General features: G+C 39.8%; 1 long non-coding RNA gene across 1 annotated transcript in view; it reads left to right on the top strand.

Moving 5' to 3' along the window:
- Positions 1-19,462, top strand: part of LOC117359776 — a 61,828-nt gene that overhangs the window by 31,047 nt on the left and 11,319 nt on the right. The window contains exons 2-3 of the long non-coding RNA XR_004539296.1: positions 6,292-6,398; positions 18,707-18,955. This is a non-coding gene — a long non-coding RNA (uncharacterized LOC117359776). The remainder of the gene's footprint in view (positions 1-6,291; positions 6,399-18,706; positions 18,956-19,462) is intronic.

The raw sequence follows: 19,462 nt of genomic DNA, 5'->3' as shown, positions 1-19,462 counted from the left end.
GCATGTTAAATTGATTAGCGCGTGCTAAATCGGTTAGCGCACCTTGGTAAAAGGACCCCGTAAAGTTCAACTCTGAACCAAAAGAGTCTACTTTCCAGGCCATGCATGTGTGCATCCATCCACAGCCTGTGCATACGTGTGTATCCAGAAAAAAAAGACCCTAGTCAGAACTGTCATGTCCTCGCTGCCATGTCCTGAAAATATGGTATGGATAGGACACCAAACAAAAAAGTTATTAGGGGACACTCACAAACGTAGAGACATAATAATTTCATAATCCTTTTCCTTAGGAAGGCAAGCTAATAAAAATGGTGAATGGATTCATGGACCATGTGTTTGGAAAGAGATAAGATTTTTTCAATTATTTTTCAAGCAATATTATGTCTTGTAAAGGTGCCAAATGGATACCAGTACAACAAGTACAACGTGACTTGCAACTTAGCATGCTTCTCTAGACTGCTCCATTACTGTGCCTCAGTCCTAGAAAGCAAATTATAGTTGACAAGACTCTCTGCATCATGGTAAATAAAGTCTCTTGGAACTACATTTCTGCTGTAAGTTGGCACCAAGGAACCATTAGGTTTGCATCGTGAAAATGCTGTTTTGAAGATTCTTTGAAAGGACTGGAAATTCTAATCTCTGTACCGTACTGCTGGGAAGACCAATAGTCTCTTCCCTTTATTTTCCAGTAACTCAAAAATGCAGGGGATTCAACTGTAGAAGTTACCTAGTGTATGAGGAATATGATCCCAGTTTTTAGTGTTTTCAATAAGTCTTGAGTCTGAATCTTTAGCAAAGTACTTAGGGGAACCAAAGCATGTGGACTTGTCTCACCTCGGATCTGATTCATCCAGGTCACCGTCAGAGCTAGAATGAAAATAAATTATTGTTAAGAATCACGGATACATAGAGCTTTCCTGAAAACAACAGAGGAGTTGTGTTTAAGGGTTTGTAGTTCAAGATTGGACCTATGAAAGAGTTTTCAGTAGAGAATGACACAGGGACAAATTTGTCCCTGTCCCCGCAAGAACTCAATTTCCCCGTCCCCACGAGTTTTGTCGCTGTCGCTGCCCCATTCCTGTAAGCTCTGCCTTAACTGCACAAGCCTCAGACACTTATGATTTGAAAGTGTTTGAGGCTTGTGCAGATGAGGACAGAGTGTAGGCATTGGTGGGATGAGGCATTATGACATCACAATCTGAGCTCTGGAATGTTGCTACTTATGATTTTAAAGTGTTCGAGGCTTGTGCAGATGAGGACAGAGCTTAGGCATTGGTGGAATGATGCATTATGACATCACAATCTGAGCTCTAGAATGTTGCTACTTATGATTTGAAAGTGTTTGAGGCTTGTGCAGATGAGGACAGAGTTTGCAGGAATGGGGCAGGGGCAGGAAAAGAACTCGCGGGGATGGGAAAATGAGCTCCCGCTGTTTCATACCATGGGACTTTTGGGCGCTGCTGTTGTGGTGCCACTTTTTCGGTGCCACAGTTTAGGAGTAAATAACTTTTGGGCATTGCCATTTGGGATCAAATTACTTTTGGGTGCTCAGAAATAACCTCTCCACCTGTAGTGGGCTGGTTCTTTGGGATCTTCCCTCGAGCAGTATTCCTTGAATTGAAGGGAGTAGGCCAAAAGTGTGGAAGCACTAGTTCTTCAGGACTTTCCCTCAGGCCACACAATCTGTGCTGCTCTAGGTGCTGCCTGTGAGGGAGGACAGAACAAGCTTCCTGATGAATCTGGGTTTTGGTTGCCACTGTTTGGGTGCCAAAGTGTATTAGGTACTGTGCATGCATGCCTATGTGGCACAGTAAGGCACAGAAAGGCATTAGTAAGAACAATAAATTACAGTTTTGTCGTGAAAAGGAATAGAGCCCGAGGGCATGATTTAGCAAAGAAAAACCCCTGTTTCAGCTGTATTACCTCAACAATGCTGGAAACATTATTTTCTCATTATATCATTCGTGCAGAGTTCATAGTTAAATAATATAGAATTAATATACCTCTATTTGCATGCAAGTCTTGCATCAGACATTGCTGAGAATGTTTTAAATATTTTGACATTTAACATCATGAGAATGTGGAAATTTTTCATGCCAGATGTTCGTGTAAAACAGTTTTAGTAGTAGTACCAGTAGTCTAATGGTTAGAATACAGTGGGCTGAGAAACAAAGCCAGGGTTCAAATTCCACTGATTCTCTATAGGTTCTTGGGCAAGTTGCTTAACCCTCTATTGTCTTAAGTACAAGACTGTAAGCCCGCTGGAGACAGGAAAATACCTGATGTAGAACACTGCTTATCCTAGAAATAAGAAGTGGATTTTCCCTAGACCATGTTAATAATATCTTATATAAAATAAATATATGTAGGGATAATACTAATATTTAATTGCGATATGTCAAATCACTATAAATATGTATATCACAATATAACTTATAATACACTGGAAAATTCCAGTGAGAGCAGAGGGGGTGATACTCTAGGTAGGGGCCATAGTCCATGTGTACGATGTGTATACTGTAAATTTATTAAACAAGGTCACGAGTTGGAGATCCCTACCGGTGGTAATAAAAGATTTAAATTACTTATGAATACCGACTATTCTTCAGTAGCAGTGGTTTATTGTATTATATGCCCTTGTGGTAAATACTATATTGGGCATACTAAAAGAAGTATTAAGATCAGAATAGCTGAACATCTGAGCAACATCCAGTGTGGCCGTATATCTGCCCCCCTTGTATCTCATTGGATGGACCAGGGACATATGAGTGAAGAGTTACGATATACCGTGTTACTTCATATACCTGGATATAGGGGAGATGTCAGTCCGATTTTAATGGAAAAAGAACATCAGTTTATTTTTAATTGGCAGACTTTGAGTCCTAAAGGACTCAATAATGAAATCGATTGGTTTCAGTTGTAGGTTTATCGACTCTCTCCCCTCTGTATGGTGGCAGTAAGATGAATGCCTTAAGTGATAAAGGGAGGAGTTGGTGACGGTGAGCTTCTGATACTGCAGGCTCGTTATGAGCCAAAGAACGCCAAAAGTGGCAACACAATACATCGATAGTACTAGAGTTTAAGCCAACAGCTATAATTCTCCTGAAGAAGCTCTAGATAGAGTGAAACGGAGACGCTCCATAGAGCATTTGAGCACTTTCAAGAAGCACTTGAGCACTTTCAAGTTTACAATCGAGCACTTTAAGGCTTTTTGTTTAATCCAACTAGAAGATTATATCATCAGTTGCCTATATTGTGGCCAAGAAAACAAAGCTATGTACAAAAAGTTATAGTTACAGTATGCATTTCTTTAACACTGTTTGCTAACATTATTACATTGAACATGTGGGATTTATAAGTAAAATAAGCTATATAAATAGTAGAAACTAATAAGAAAGGAGAGCCTAAAGGGACCAATGATAGCCTGCATTAAGGCTATATTGACAAGACTAGTTCTAATGTCATAAATAGCTGCAGGCACTTGAGGTATCCCTTCTCCAACAACAGAGGATTTATTAGAGTGGTTATTGAACAATAAATTTTGGAACGATGATTACTCTCAAGCATAGTCCATCCATCTTTTGATTGAGTAAATTGAGCCATTACATCTTCCAGTTTTATAGAGATTTATTTGAATTTCTCTGATTCATCAGAATTGAATACCATTTTTGGCACTGGTAATACAGTAAATGACAGCAGAAAAAGACCCTCAAGGTCTACCCTGTCTACCCAACAAGGAGGCCAGAGCCACATCCACCACTCATTGCATGCCACATCACCCATTTTTAAAATGCTGGTTCTGAAGTCACCACCATGCCTCCCACATAGACAGCCAAACATAATGAGGATGATACATGGTTATAACCATGACTCCACGTATTGCTGATTAGTATTCATCTCACCATTCAAGATGCATTCCCCTCCCCCCCCCCTAAGCTGTACATCTCCTCCACTCGTAGTATATGACAATAAAATGAGCATACACATTGAAGGTGTTAAAACTTTACCTGTTTTTTGCCATTTGCAGGGCACAGACAGACCATAGAAGTCTGTCTGTCAATTCCGACAACCTCAGTTCCTCCATGTTGGATTTGGTTAATCAACTTTTAGTCTCTGACTTACCACATGTGGGACATAGACCTTAGAAGGTTGTTCGGCTTCAGCCTCAGTTCCCACTACACTAGATAAATACTACATCCAAAAAAAGTTCCTTTCTATTAAAAAAACAACTGCTTAAGATTGCAGACTACATACAAAATCAGGCGAAATAACAAACAATAAAATGCAATAAAAACAAAGAATAAAATACAATAATAATAAAACTAAAAGAACCTGCACATCCATACGCTGTCACATAACATACACCCCAAAAGACAATTCAGTAACAGTACAACCCTCGGCCCGAAGAGGAAAAAACTTCACATCCTCATCCTATCACATGGTTTGCACCGAAAGCGCGCTCAAATAACACACTTTTTACTCCTTTTCTAAATTGGCAAAGCACAGTCAATTGACGCAATGACAACTATGAACCAGGAGAATTAAAAAGGAGACTATACTATGAACCCACATGGTATGCACAAGGACTTCAAGAGGCTGGATTGTGACACCCCCACCCCCACCACCATCACATGATTCCACTCTCCCCCCAGCAGTCATCAGATTTCCAGGTTCCTCACTTCCGGCATTAGCCACACTTACAGTCGCATTAGGCGTCGTAAAGCATCTCTGTAGACAGGAAAACAGCGGCTGTTTTGGAGGTGCCCTTTGGAGCCTCCATTTTTTAAATCAGTTTGTAAATGACACAGTCAATTACCACACCGTTTATCACCAATTAAAACAATTAAGTTAGGCGGAGGCAGGATGCCCTGTTACAAAGTGGGTTTTTAGTGCAGGCTGGTGCGCTGAATGCTCTGTGCTGCTCCCAGCGCTCGTAGAGTTCCTATGAGCATCGGGAGCAGCGCAGAGCATTCAGCATGCCAGCCTGCACTAAAAAACACTTCCATGATTTTGTAAAAGGGGGGGGGCGGTTAGAACGCCATTATTAGAATCAGGGCCTAAGTGCTGGCACCAGTGCTTCAAGGGCCTTTTTACTAAGCTGTGTTAAGGCGCTAATGTGCACCTAACCCAACTTAAAGTGCGAGATGCACTCAGGTGTCAAGCGATAACTACAAAATCTGCATATGCTAACCGCACACTAAAAAAAATATATTTTTTTTTGAGGGGATATGTCAGGAGGCAGAGAATGGATGTTCCTGGGCTAAACAGCACAGCTACATTACCTTTTATTTACTGCTTAGCACAGGATTACCGTGTGAGCCCTTATTGCCTATAAAGTGTGTAGCAATAAGGGCTCCTATGGTATTTTTATTTAATGGCCGTATGCTAATGACAACAATGAAAAACAAAATAGAAAATTGGCTATTATATGGCTGTAGTTAAAAAAAAAAGGGCTTAGCATGCAAGGAAAGCCCACACAAGGGCACGCTAAGGCCAGCTTTTGCAGCAGTTTAGTAAAAAGATCCCTAAATTACCAATGACCACCCTGCCTAATATTGACTCAATAGTCAATGACAGTAGATAAAGACCCATATGGCCCATTTGTTTCTCTTATGATTCTTTTCCTGTCCCCTGAATTTGGAGGCTGCTGCGGCGCTTTGGAAACTGCAAGAACAAAATCTTTCCTAATTTACTGGCAGCTGCTAAAATGGACTTTTCCCTAGGAGCTGTATCCATTAGCAGGTGTCAGAGGAGAGAACGACTCAATTCCCAATCAATTAGAGATGCGGAACAATCACAGCTGCTGCTTTTGGTGCTCTAGCCACGCAACGGGAAGGGACCCAAACGTCAAGTCGGGGGGGAGAGGGGCATTTCTCCTTTTATCTTGTTATATTTTTAACTGGCCAAGTAACATAATAGTTCTCCATTGTGACTGCTGTTTGTCCTCTTTTAAGAGTAACAAAGAGTTTGTTGCATTTGTCAGATAATAATATGGACAGCATATTGGTCTAGAATAGATTTCAGGATATCCTGCATGAATATTCATCAAATATGTCTGCACGCATATGTTCCAAGAACAAGGTTAATTCACATAGTTTGTTTTCAATGAGAACCAAACCTGTGTGCATTCCTCAAGATGAAAAAAAAAGCAAAGCTTTCTCTCTAGCTGACAGAACTTTACTTGCTTGACATCCACATGTTGTTATATGCAATGTACCACAAATGCTATGGTGTCTGTCCTTGTTTAACTAGCTCTACGATGAATCTGAAATTATTATTTTTTTCCTACAGTGTAGGAATCGCCTCATATATAAAATCAGAAAACTGGAGATGTAGAAATGTGGAGGCTGATATTGAAAAAAAAACCACTATTCCAGTTAGCAGGTGCTGCTAATGAGGTAAACGTGTGTGAGAGGGATTTTCAGCTTCACAGATCAGCTGGTGCAATATTTCCTCTGACTTCCTTGGCTCTATCTGGATGGTACTGCAGCAGTCTGCGGGTGGAGTGTTAGTGGAGCTTGAGAAAATCGGCAGTTATCCGACTAGCAGCAATATTCACACTCCTAATCAAATAGCTAACCAGATTACGTTCAGCTAGCAAAAAAGACTGTTCTATAAGGTTACCATATGGCTCCAGAAAAAGGAAGACGGTTAAAGACATCTGGGTTTAACCTCCATTGCTTTCAGTGGAAACAAAGCCCAGATGTCTCTATCTGTCCTCCTTACTTCCATTGCTTTCAGTAGATGTAAAACCCGGTTGTCTCAATCCATCCTCCTTTTTCTGGAGCCATATGGTAACCCTACAGTGTTCTAATTTTACAGAATTATGAATCCAATGAACGGTCTGAATATCACCACTAATCCGAAAGCACCACAGGTTTAGCGCTGATTCCAGATATTCAGTGCTGGCCGGTATCCCACATACTAGCGCTGAATATCCAGTTTTTCTATTACCACAGTGGCCAGTATTTTTTTTAAATGCTGATCACTGTGGGCTCAATATTACCTCTATGGCAGGGATCTCAAAGTCCCTCCTTGAGGGCCGTAATCCAGTCAGGTTTTCAGGATTTCCCCAATGAATATGCATTGAAAGCAGTGCATGCACATAGATCTCATGCATATTCATTGGGGAAATCCTGAAAACCCGATTGGATTGCGGCCCTCGAGGAGGACTTTGAGACCCCTGCTCTATGGTGTCTTCCGTTTTGAATAAAATAGTCTGGTTGCCACACTTTTCAGTTACTGTAGGGATAAAATATGACTGTGCTACTTGCTATAATAAGGGGCTGGTTTTGGGGAGCAGTGAAGGTACAGCATCAATATTGGCGTCAGAGGGTGAAACTGACCAGTGCCTGGCAACTGAGTAGAAGAGTTGCTGTAGAGAACCATTGGAAGAGAAGTCAAGTTCTTCTATGCAAGCTTTAGCCCTTCTGCAACTGTTGGCAAGCCCAGAGCTGGTAACTTTGGAGTCATTTTAGACAGTTCTGAATAGTCTGCAACAGGTTGGTTTTTTTTGTCACAATTTCTTTATACCCACCTTCTAAATTGCAAGAATTGGATGCTAAGATGAACTTCCAGGAATCCAGGCTAAATGGGTTAGATATCTTAATAGCAGAATTAAAGACTTCCCAGGTCTTGTTAATTCAAGATAAAAACCTGCTATTATGGAAAATTGAACATTATAAAAATGCCACAGTAATAGAAGCTAGAATTTGAGACATTTTTCCACAGTCAAAATTAATTTTACCTTAAGATTTGTTTAATAGATTTTTGAAATCTGTCAGGCACGACAAGAAGCACAAGGGGCCTTCAAGTTCTGAGAAACCAAATTTATATTTATTGATGGACTCGATGGGCCATGTTTTGGCCTGAATCATGGGCCATTCAATACAATCCTCATGAAAAATCAATAAAAATAAAAAAACCGACAGGAGACTACAATTGCCTGACTGGTAAATAATTTGAGGGACTTTTTCCTGCCCTAGGGGATGCAGCGCACTGAAAAATTACCTGACTGGTGATATCTGGTGCTGACTCTGTGCAGGCATCTGTGTAGATGTTGGGACCGCATCATCAGGGCCTTGTTTATCCCTTTGAAAAAGGCAATGCGGCTGCAGGGTGTGGCCTCAGGGTGTGGCCAAAGGAGCATGCCAGGCCCCTTGGGAGCCACGCGGAGCCACATGGGGTCACTGGAGTAACTAGGGGAAATATTTCAGATCAATTTGGTTCTCTTTTCCTTTAGTACTTGGGGTAAGTTTGTTTCATTTATAATTTATAATTGATAATGGGAAAGAGAAAAGCAAAAGTTAAAAGTTCAACTCCAGTGTTAATGAGCCCTATTGATCGACATTTGTTACCAATAAGTGTAAATCCAATGATGACTAGAAATGCTGCATCACTATGATGAAAGACGGCCAATGATGAAGAGCCACACAAATCTTCTCGCAATAAAATAACATTTTGCGGTGGAGTGGTGGGGCTGAGGCTTCCTTTAAAAAACAGTAGAAAACCAAGTGTAGTCCAGACAGCAGCACAATTCCTATAGGATGGTATTTGTGCATATGAATTCACACTAATTTATATGATTCTGGACATATATATATAAAAAAAAGTTACTGGCCTATAGGCGTCACTATCAGAGGCATCTCTCAGCCCCTTGGATAGAACTCCACCTAGAAGGTAGGCCTATTGTGTCTCCGGTAGAACCTCAAGTGGAGCAAACATCATCTCTGATTTTCAGAGTGATGCCCAAGGCCATTTTCTTACAGGAAGAGGCCTTAACCCCATGTGAGACACAAAAGACTCCACAAGAAATATCTCTTAAAGATCTTTGGTTGATTAATACTCGTGTTGAGGGACTATTAAAGTCAGTAGCTATTCAGAATGTTACTTTTTCTCAAGGAGTTATTCAGAAGCTGGAAAATAATGACTCTAAATGTTAAGATGTTAGATAAATGTCAAACAGCAACTGAAACTCAGTTAACAAATTTACAAACATTTTCATCATCATAAAAGACTCCAATACAATATATTCTAAATTTGAAATGTTTGAAAACTTGTTAAGATTAAGGAATCTGCATTTGGTTAATTTTCCAAGGACTCATTTACTATCATCAGAAATTCTACTTAGGAAATATTTTAAGGAGATCTTTGGTTTGCCCAACGCAGACTCATTGTCTATTTTGACTACTTATTATATTTCGTAAAAAAAGAAAAGCGTCTCTGAAATGGGATTAGATGAACTGGCTTCTTGGAAGACTCACAAGATATTATTTTGACTAGAGCTACATTATTGGTAAAATGTTCCAATGAGTCTGACAAAATGCTGATCCTAAAAACTTATTTTCAGAATAAAAATAAGAAATTATGTGGGGACAATGTTCTTGTGTTTCCTGGCGTTGCTAAGGCAACGTAGTTTAAGAGAAAGGCATTTCTATCTTTATAACCTCATGTCTTGGCAATGGAAGCATCCTTTTTTTTATATATAAAGTTCCCATGTAAATATTTATTTAAATATCAGGAAAAAGAATTTGTGTTCTGGGACCCTTTACAACTAGAGCAGTTTTTATTAGTTCATGAAGCTCATAAGAAATAACTGATAACTACTGTCTTTTTGGAGTTAGTAAAAGTGATACCAGTTTAATTTGAGGATTTAAAAATTTTCCTGATTTAGGGCTCCTTTTACGAAGCCGCGTTAGCGGTTTAATGTGAGTAATAGCGTGCGCTAATTTGCCGGCCGCGCTAGCCGCTACCGCCTCCTCTTGAGCAGGCAGTAGTTTTTTGGCTAGCGCGGGGGTTAGTGCGTGCTAAAAATGTACGTGCGATAAAGCCGCTAATGCGGCTTCATAAAAGGAGCCCTTAGTATTTTGGAATTACTTTAGTATTCCTTGTTTACTTTCCATTAGATGACATATTGCTTATTGATTTAAATGATGGTCTCCTTAAACGTGGGTTTGATGGAAATGGCTTGTTTAAAAAATTTCTTTGTTCTTTATTTCTTTGTTGTATTCCATTCTTGTATTCTGTATAAGAATTTTTTTGAAAATTATAATAAATAAAAAAAATAAAAAACAGACAGTCAAATGAAACTGGGATAAAGGTTTTAGCGTTTTAGGTTTATAAAGTCTGCCAAATGACATACGGTGTTTAAAAAGGTATCCTGAGATAGGTCTTTCATCTTAACAAAGAATTAATTATTTACCTCAAATTACTAAAACCTACTGCAAAAAGTCCTGCTGAGTTGGATATTTCACCAGACTCAGAGTCATTTGATGTAGAAATCTATCCTAGAACTACTCTTTTAGAATCGTTTGTATTTAAAGAAGCAGATTAAAAAATGTATTAAAAGAGCCACTGATACCACTTTTCTGCTATTTCTAAGGCAACTAAGGAGGAAGAAGTTTTAAGAGATGCCCTGAGATTGGTAGTATGGAATGTTGCTACTGTTTGGGTTTCTGCTAGATATTTGTGACCTAGATTGGTCATTGTTGGAAACAGGATGCTGGGCTAGATGGACCATTAATATTGCCCAGTATGTGCCTAGGGCCCAAAATTGTCAGGGGGCCCGCTGAAGAAACACTCAGGTTTTTGGTTTTTTTCTTTCAGCACCGTGGGCCCCATGGGAAAGATCGGCAGTGCTGGCCCCCCCACGGCAAAGACGGCAACATGTCCAGAATAAGTGATGTCGGGGGGGGGGGGTGGACCGGCAGACGTGAGGAGTTGCAATGACGGCATCTGCCAGCTCTGATCAGGGAAGAAGTACGTGATGTCAGAGGGGGTGGACCAGCAAACGCAGTCATTGCGGGACCATTCAGCAACTCCCCGCATCTGCCGGTCCACCCCCTTCCGACGTCACTTCCTGAGCAGAGCCTGAAATCATCGCAGGACCTTGCTTCATGACAGTGGTTAGTTTGGAGGGAGAGAGAAAAGAGCTTAGAAGGGTGGTAGAGGGAGAGAAAGAGGCCAGGGTGGTGGGGCAGGGTGGCATGGAAGGGTGGTGGGGCAAGTTGGTGAAGGGAGAGAAAGAGGACAGATGCTGATGGAATTGGTGTGCAGGGAAAGGGGAGAGAGACATAAGGGGGAAGGATACTGGATGGAATTGGGTTGGAGGGAAAGTAAGTGGGCAGTTGCTGATGGAAGTGGAGGAAGGGAGAAGAAAGAGTGAAATGCCAGACCATGGGGATGTGGGAGAGGGAAGGGAAGGAGAGGAGAGAGATGCCAGACCATTGGAGGAGGGAAGGGAAGAAAATGGATGCCACACCAATGGGGAGGGGAGGGAGAGATGGTAGGCAGAGGCAGACAATTTCTGAAAGAGGCATAGAAAGAGAGCAGATGCCATATGGAAGAGGTAGAGAGAGGGCAGACAGTGGATGGAAGGAAGAGAATGATGAGAAGATGAGAAAAGCAGAAACCATACAACAAAGGTAGAAAAAAATTTCTATTTGTTTTATTTATTTATTTTTGCTTTAGGATAAAATATTATTGTACTGTGTTGATAATCTTTTATTAATAGAAAATAGAAATAAGGTGATTTTGTTTATTGGACTAATTTTAATACTTTTTTTTTTACTAATTCAGAGACCGTAACTCCTTTTCTCAGGTCAGGACAGGGATACTGACCTGAAGAAAGAGGTTTTAACCTCTGAAAGCTAATTGAGAAATGTATTAGTCCAATAAAATGACGGGCATTAAATTTTCTTCCCGCCATGCCCCATGCCTTCTTTCCATATGCAAAATATAAATTGCTGGGCTTCCCAAAACCCTGCCAGTTGAAGATCTCTTCCTCTAGTAAGGCAGGGGAGATTTGTTCAGAGATATTTGGAGGTTGCATAGAAGAAAAACTGTACACTGGCACTGGTATAGTAATCTGTGTTGTTTGTTTTGAATTTTAAAATAAAAGAAATAAAATGGAAATAAAGAAGTAAATAAGAAAATGGGTAAATAAATGGGGGCGGAGCAGGGGGACCAGTGTACTTGTGTGCCTAGGGGCCCTTGACAAATTAATCCTACCCTTAGTATGACTATTCTTATGCTATGTTATGTTAAAAAAAAAAAAATTAGAATCACTCATTATTCACCTCTGCCCTCTAGAGGAAAAAGACCAGTGTAGTGTTACCAGACCTATTTGAACTTCAAAGGACGAAGAGAAGAAAATATATTAATAGAATGGACACCACCTCTTAACTAACTCTGATGTAGTGGATACAGCCTGTCCTGGGTTTTCAGCTTCTAATGCCAAGTTGTCTGGGATTTGTATTCTTGTACATTTCCTACCACAAATGCTATGTGATCAAAGCTTTATGAATTAGAATAACATTGAGAGGTAATATAGCTTGAACTGCAATGATGTCACAAGATAGTGCTTTATTCCCCTCCCCCAACCCCCCTTTTACAAAACCTTAGTGCGGATTTTAGCGCCAGCCAATGCGGTAACAGCTCCAATGCTCATAGAATGAGCGTCAGAGCTGTTACCGCCGTGACTGCTGCAATAAACTGCACTACGGTTTTGTAAAAGGGGGGGAGGATAAAGACTGATATCAAGATATGATCCATCCAAACATTGTTGGCAACATCTGTGTGCAAGAAACCATTTCAGTCCCATTCTGCTACCAAGAGAGTGCCTCTACAGATGGTAGGATGGAGAGCCCATAATGTTCTTCATTTTCCATTTGCTGGCACTCCATTTCCATTTTGATAAGCATTCAATTCATTAATATATTACAAAAGAAAAAATAAGATATGACTGATAAAATGGAAAAGCTTTTAAGCTTGAAACAGCCAGAAGGTCAAATGAGCTTCATATTGATAACAGCTGAGGTCACCGAACAGAATTTACTGGTTTGGGATAAATTCATTTTTTTAAATGAAATGGAATTTTAGATATACGTCTCATAGTCTAAGTCCATGATGTGCAATATTTATCTCAATCTCTCTTTTTCCTAGTCCCCTTTTCACCTTTAAACAGTTCTTTGTTACTGTGGGCTTTTCATTTCTTGTTTTAACAAAGTTTAGAGCAAACTTTAAAGTTGCAGGCTGGTAACATTTGCTGGAGCATAGTAAAGGAAAGAATGAGGTTTTTAGGCTCTATCTTTTTAAAAAAATTGAATCCACCTCTTTTACCTCAATTTTGCACTGTAGTAATAATAATAATAATACACTTCCCCCTCCAAATCTGCGGTTTCAGCATCTGCGGATTCGGTTATTTGTGATTTTATGGGGAAAAAAAGCTTCATTTTGGACGTTCCCCGCCTCACCCTCAGCATCCTGGCCTTACCTGGTGGTCTCTCGAGAAACTACAGGAGCTTACGGCAGCCATTTCCTATTGGTGATCTGCACAGGGCAGATGTGTAGGAAGATCGCTCCTGCCCTGAAAGCCCGCTAGACCACCAGGTAAGGCCGGCACAGGCTGCCCAGCCCAGAGAGGAACGATCTTCGCTCTGCCCGGCCTAACACCGAAGCTGGGAAAGAGGAGACCGAAGCACCCGCACTGGCCCTGAAAACATGAAACATGCACGGAAGGAGGTGATTGGAGGCAGAGACCACCAGGTAAGGTCCGGGGGTGGGTAAGAGTTATTCGCAATTTTTCACATTTCGTGGTCCAGCTCTGCCCCTAACCCCCGCGAATACCAAGGGATAAGTGTAGTAATAATCTTTATTCTTCTATGCCGCCCAACCATGAGTTCCAGGCTGTTCACAATCAAGAAGGACTGTACAATCAGTGAAACATACAGGTAATCAGGGTTAGAGAAATAATCATGTTACAAACTTATCACAATAGTAAGTTTTCAACAACTTTATAAAGGCATAATATGATTGCGTTTGTGGAATCAGAGAACTTAACCAATAATTCATTTTTCCTAACTGGAAAGCAAAAGTCTTAACTAGAAATCTCTTGTAATGACAAGCTTTTACAGATGGATACATGAACAAACAGTCATTTTGAGTATTTTTAATCGACTTATATAACTTAAATTGGGAGGATAGGTATCCTGGAGCCAGACTAAAAAGAGCTTTAAAGCAGATGCAGCCAAATTTGAACAAAATTCTCGCTTCAAATGGCAACCAATGGAGTCGCTGATAGAAAGGACTCACTTGGTTGCATTTTTTTAACCCGAAGATCAAGCGTACTGCCGTATTTTGTATTTCTCAAATACGGTTTAAGATTTTCTTGTAAGATGCCAAGTAAATGATGTTACAATAGTCAAGAACAGATAGAAGTAGAGACTGAACTACTAATCTGAACGATACTAAATCAAAATATTTTTTAATAGTTCGAAGTTTCCTAGAATGGGGGTTACCATCAGGCTACATTTCATCAGGGTAGGCTAATCCAGTTCTCCTTCTAAAGCACTGCACATGCAGGCCTTTAATTCAGCTTTTCTTCTGGAAGTCTGTATAGTGCTATGACTATTTGTGTCTAGTAGTGCTGAAGAAATAAATAGCTCTAATAGAGGTAAACCTGAACTACCAATCCATGCATGCAATGAGTTAAAATTAAGGCTGACTTAGACGGAGTCAGAAGGCAGCCTTATTCTGTAATATCACCAGGTAGCCAACTGTCTCTATGCCTCATGTTATACTGAATGAAAATGAAAATATTTAAGCAGAAGATGTCTGTTATGGAATCAGTGTCCTTAAGTGATGCTAGCTATGGTACATCTAAAGGTTAACTATACATAGAGGGGATGGAAGAGAAAATTTCATTACCTATACTCGTATTAAGGTATGTGCATCATAACAGCATGCTTGTATCAGCATGCACATATTTTTGCAATCATGTAGCCATACTGCTTGATAAATTTCACACCAGTCTTAATCAGATACTAAAACCTTTTTATCTTATTAATTTTAAACTTTCAGTGAGTATTCAAGTGTTAAAGTGTCTTTTAAAATTTTCTTTGACATAGTACTACTCGAAAGGGTCCAGATGAGCAACAAAAATGGTTAAGGGACTAGAGGAGTTGCCGTACAGTGAGAGGCTAGAGAAACTGGGCCTCTTCTCCCTTGAAAAGAGAAGACTGAGAGGGGACATGATTGAAACATTCAAGATATTGAAGGGAATAGATTTAGTAGAGAAAGAGAGATTGTTCACCTTCTCCAAGGTAGAGAGGACGAGAGGGCACTCTCTAAAGTTAAAAGGGGATAGATTCCATACAAACGTAAGGAAGATCTTCACCCAGAGAGTGGAAAAAATCTGGAACACTCTTCCAGAGGCTGTTTTAGGGAAAAGCACCCTCCGGGGATTCAAGACAAAGTTAGACAAGATCCTGCTGAACCAGAACATATGCAAGTAAGGCTAGACTCAAGGCCTAAGGGCCGCCATGTTAGCAGACTGCTGGGCACGATGGACCATTGGTCTGACCCAGCAGCAGCAATTCTTATGTTATTATTTGGTTTTAGTCTCAACCAAAAAAGCATCAGGGGCTAATCAAAGAAATATTGTGTGTAGAGTGTAATCAAATTAAAAAAAAAAAAAAAATCACTGAAACTAACCCATATTTTAGTCTCAGCAAAATGACTATTTAAAGTTCTGGTGAGTTTTCAGTTTTGGCTGAAATTGCCCCTGTGTTTTCAGTGGAAGCTGAATATTTGTGCTTTCTCCTATTTGGTCTTCCTCTTTCTCCTACCCTCAAACAGGCTCTACTCTGTCCCGCACTCCCTCCAAACAGGAGTAGACCCCTTCTACAGGACACCCCATGTGTCTCCCCCCATTCACCCACCTACTCCTAGGCCCCTCTGAGCCCACCTTACAAACCCTGGTGTTCTAAAAGTATAGTCAAGGAAGGAGTGATCCCCATTGGTTTTGCCCATGTCAGCACTGCTGCTCAAGAAAGCCCAGAAGATCATTACATATTTCAAGCACAGAAAGCAAGCATTCCAAAAGTTTGCTGATTGTCAGATGTCTTCCATTGTACCAGGACAAAAACTTCTGCAGAACATGGAGACATGCTGGAACAGCAGTTACATTTTGCTGGAATGACAGGTCTAAAGAAGCCAGGTCTGTGAGTTCTGTGGATACTGGGCACCCCTAATATTGAGCAAAACTTGTTGCCCATGTCCAGGGAGGTTTAGCATCCCTAATCATTTTGAAAAGTTGGCTCCTATGGTTTTGTTGAAAACTCTGGGTTGTCGGTCTATTCATTGTGGGACAAAGCAACATCGAGACAACTCTCTTCTGCAGAACGGGAACTTGCAGAATGTGTGGTGAAAGTTTTGCAATCATTTTATGCTGTGATGCTTTAAATATCATCAGACGGTGCATGCATCTCTGTTGTCCCACTGGTTGCAATGTTGCAAGGTAAGATGCAGAGTACTTATGTTGATTGAGGTCTGCTGCAGATGAAGGCTGCACTACATGATGCCATGAATTGACACTTCATCAACAATTAAAACAGTTCCTCATACTATCACTGCCACACTTCTGAATCTTCATTTCAAAGATGCATATCTGACCAGGCAGAAGCTGTTAAAGTGGAAATTATTGAATTTTTGCAATAAGCAACATCCACTGAAGAATTATCTGAAGATAATGTGAACATTGCAGAACGTGAGACATCAACTATCTAGTAATCTGAGTCTGTGTCAACATCAACATTGCTAGGTCCATGGGAAGCCCACAACAGCAGGTCAACTGCTACAGAATCTACCATAATCAAGGAATATGAATCTTGTCATCATGCTAATCCCTCAGATGTCAAAGTATTGGAACAATTGCAAAAATCTAGATAAGAATACAATTGTTTAGCAATGAAGCTAGTAAACAAGTTTTTATGCAATAAAGCTCATTATTATGCAAATGTTAATAAATGTGGTCATCAGCTAGCTGAACTCCTGAAATCACATTGTGATAAAACTTCAATATCTACCATAACAGATTCTGATAATGTACTCCTCAATGAATCTGAAATCTTATATTGTTTTCAATCATCTCACAAATACCTATATACTTCTGAACTACCTGAAGATACTGACCTCTCTTAATTTTTCAAGGATCTCTCATATCCAATTCTATCTGACACTGATAATCAAACTTTAAGTAAAGCTTTTGATGTGGTCAAAGTCACCTCCACTATTCAAAGCATGGCTACAAGGAAAGCACTGGGACCAGACGGTCTTTCTGTGGAATTTTATCAAGCTTTTTCATCGGTATTGACACCATATCTTTTAAACTATTTTGGCTAATTGATTCAGGGAATGCTTCTGGTAAATTTACTGAAGCAATTATTATTGTGTTATTGAAAGCGGGGAAAGCTCCATTAATATGTTCAAAACTGTTGACCTCTATCTATGATAAATGAAGATGCTAAGATCATTGCCAAACTCCTTCTACAAGATTGCAACTTGTGTTACCTAAATTTATCAACATGGATCAAAATGGCTTCATGATTGGGTGACTTTCTAGTGATAACGCATGCTTATTTTCTAACATCTTACTTCATGCAAAGAATCTGAAACAACCCATTATAACTAAGGCACTCGATGCAGAGAAGGCCTTTGACCGCATGGAATGGCTTTTTCTTTTCACACATTGAAATGGTTTGATTTGATAGTACATTCATCAATATGGTGAAAGTATTATATTCTGCTCCTACTGCAGTCAATTTAATTCCAACTCTGGAACTAGTAACCAAGTACCTGTCTGCTCCACCAACTAGTGTAGCAAGTGGGCAGTTGTTTAGTTCAGCTGATCAGCTGTAAGCAGATCAACACAGCAGCTTGTTTGCTGAGGACATAGAGAAACTATTGTTTTTCACTTTAAAAATATTCATGTTTGAATTGAATTGTTGACTGCACTAACGTATGTTCAGCCTCTGCAAATTACAAACAACATTTGGCAGGGATAAACTGGTATATTTGGGCATTGTAGTCTATTAGACTTTAATCATAGAAACATTATGCTTAGATTTGAATCACCAGAGCAACTTGGTTATTGCAAAAAAATGTTTCCTGTGTACATCATAAGTATTGCTCGATAAACTTGTTCACTGAACAAATCTGGTTTTGGTTTCAGCCGATACCAGGCAATGCGTGTCGGCAATACTTTAAGTTATAGCCAAAAGCATTCAGAATTTCAGCTGCAGATCTGGTTTCATAAAAACTGGAAAAAGGGTTTTGGTTGGCCTCTAATTGTGTGACTTCTCTAAGATCCAGATTTCCAAAGTGTGCAAGACTTATTCAACCACTTCAGTCCATGGCCATGTTGTTGTCGTTTTTTGTTTGTTTTTTTAAAGAAAGTCTACAATTAACGATGCTTCACCACATTATGGAAGTGCTTCAGGGGATTCAGTTTATGCATCATTAAATTCTTAGCCATGGATCACCTAAAGTATATTTGATATTTTTCACATTCAGTGTCTCCATCTTGAAAAAAACATGTTCTAAGCCTCTCTGGATACTGGCTGAAATCTAAGGGTTATGCTAGTGTTTTCTGCATTACCTTTGAGATAAGTTAACCACAAATGTCAGTTTATAAGAAATTCTCCCTGGATACTTTAATAGTTGTTCTCTTTAAGGTACTCTCTTTCTTCATCTTATCTCTGCCATATCTGTAGGACTCTTCTAGAAATGATAGTAATGTAGAAATACTAGCAAGTGTACTTAATTTGCTTGCTTTTTTTAACTTACTTAACTATTGTTGTTTGCAATTATAATTGTTATTTATGAATATGCTTGTTTGTAACAATCAGGATTGTGGATTTACCTCTAGAAACAAAATTTGACAGGCTCTGGAATGCTGCTATTGTAGTCATGCCTTCATCTGAGTCTGCACTACCACTACAATTTCCTTGAACTGTCAACACATGAACAGTAGCAACATCAAAACTTAAGCGAAAGCAGTGTGGAGCCAGTACACAGTCTCAAGCCTCATAGACGCTCCACCCTTGCACAGGTCCCCATGGTATCAGGAAGCTCTTGTGGAAGAGAAAGAGGAGCTTCTGCACCTTAAATTTATCAGGTATGTTCACCTCTAGATCCCACTCTTTTTTCAGAACAATTTCACTTCCTGTACTTAGGCTTGAACACCAAATGCATGACCATGCATTATTTAGCATTAAATCTTAGCTGCCACAACTCTAGATCATTCTTCAAGCTTTGCTAGATCCACTATCATGTTGTCCAACTTTCCAGGGTGTCTGTTCCAACTAAACAGGAGAAGACTAATTCATTTTGAGAAGAACAGTACCTACTTTGTTCAGCATGTTATAATGGGTAACTTGGGACTATAGGTGATATCACCTCATCATAGGGGAAGGGGGGTAAAAAAACAAAAACTGCTTATACTGAATGACTGATGCCTCATAGCACCTAATAAATTAGAAACAAATATGCACAAAAGATTGTGCTTAATTGCTTGTAATGCCATAAGTTATTCATGTACACTGGTGTACGTGCTGAGAATCAGATGGTGGGAGAAACATGTTATATGACTTTAAAATTAACTCTCAAGGCAGAAAGTGCTCTG

This window comes from Geotrypetes seraphini, chromosome 4, assembly GCF_902459505.1.
Source record: "Geotrypetes seraphini chromosome 4, aGeoSer1.1, whole genome shotgun sequence".
Classification (NCBI taxonomy): domain Eukaryota; kingdom Metazoa; phylum Chordata; class Amphibia; order Gymnophiona; family Dermophiidae; genus Geotrypetes; species Geotrypetes seraphini.
Note: the sequence above shows the minus strand (reverse complement) of the source record. Positions and strands in the feature narration are given on the sequence as shown.